We start from the raw sequence: 1,356 nt of genomic DNA, 5'->3' as shown, positions 1-1,356 counted from the left end.
TTGGAGATGAGTTTTGTTCCCATTTTTGTTGCAGTTTGCTGATTTTTGTAAAATAGCTTCTGTTGCTTTTCAGATAAAAGAGTGGTTTCAGAATAATACGTTGCAGGCTCATTTATTGGTAATAAATAATTGATAATAAATAATATTGATTGAAAAATTGGGCTTGTTTTGGGCTTGTTTTTGAAGCAGCGGTTGCTTATTTGTCTTGCGAGAGTTGGCAACAGTGTATACAATGAATAAAGCATTTCTATAGAGTTCACAGAGAGAAGCAGGACAGGAGAAAAGAAAAAGAGAGAAACACAAGGAGTGAGAGTGAGACAAAAAATAGATCATACCAGAGATAAAGGGTGTAATGCGGAGCAATGCCATATGTGGAATGATGTCAAGTAGGACTGTCGCGAATCTATTCGACTATTCGATTTTTAAAAGTTCTCGACTTCATTTTGCCTGTGTCGACTAACCGGCAAAATACCGGAAGTGGCGCATTTCACGGACGAGAATCCATAAAACACATTATTAGACTGTTTTCCAAGGCCTCATGATATATTAAACCCGTTTAAAAAAATAATTAAGCATAACTGTGAATTCACAAGCACTACGATTTAATTAAATAATTATATGTGATGCAGTTATAGGCATGGCCAGAGCCGTGTCCTGAAGTTTGCCAACAAATTCCTCCAACACGACCGCATAATCCGTTTTGTTCGCAAGTTTATGTCCATGAAACAATCTGTATTTATTACATCTGGATGGATTAAAACTCTGATCACCGAGTCTACACACATTTGCTGACGTTTTAATGGGTGTTGTCGTCTGTACTAGGGATGGGCGTAATATCGATCCTAAGTATCGATGTATCGATACTCAAACTAAAAATATCGATACTAAGGTGTGTTTTATTTACCAGTGATTTTGTTTATTTAAAATAATAATAATAATAATGTGTACAAATGCATTGAATTGGACGAATAAACTTTGTTTGCATTATAACGTTCATCTGGGAACGCAACGTGCGCCATTTCATCAGATTTTTAAGGTAAATCATTTATAAATCCAAGCAAACTCAGGAGAATACAAAATTATCTTGCGGTTTCAAAATAAAAGCTCAAACCCTCACTCTGAGTTTACACGTTTTGATGTCCACATAATTAATTAAATTACAGTGGCTATAGCATTTTTGTCGTAAAGAAACAGAACACGTGGACATGTTGTCATTCTTACACTATAATACTGAACTTTGATTTCAGTGATTTGCCTATGAGATGGACACTTGTTTCTTGCACTCCATGTTGCACTTTACTTTTGCTTTAAAAAAGGATTTCATAGAAATTTGGATTTCATTTGGAGTTTCACTAC

The 1,356-nt window shown here is 35.1% G+C and overlaps 1 long non-coding RNA gene across 1 annotated transcript in view; it reads right to left on the bottom strand.

The window, feature by feature from the left end:
- The window catches only part of LOC107696614 (uncharacterized), a 22,313-nt gene that overhangs the window by 14,261 nt on the left and 6,696 nt on the right, over positions 1-1,356 (bottom strand). The gene's annotated exons all lie outside the window — the stretch shown is intronic.

Source organism: Sinocyclocheilus anshuiensis, unplaced genomic scaffold (assembly GCF_001515605.1).
Source record: "Sinocyclocheilus anshuiensis isolate Anshui unplaced genomic scaffold, SAMN03320099.WGS_v1.1 scaffold502, whole genome shotgun sequence".
Lineage (NCBI taxonomy): Eukaryota > Metazoa > Chordata > Actinopteri > Cypriniformes > Cyprinidae > Sinocyclocheilus > Sinocyclocheilus anshuiensis.
The sequence above is the reverse complement of the archived record's forward strand: the minus strand, read 5'-3'. Positions and strand labels throughout refer to the sequence as shown.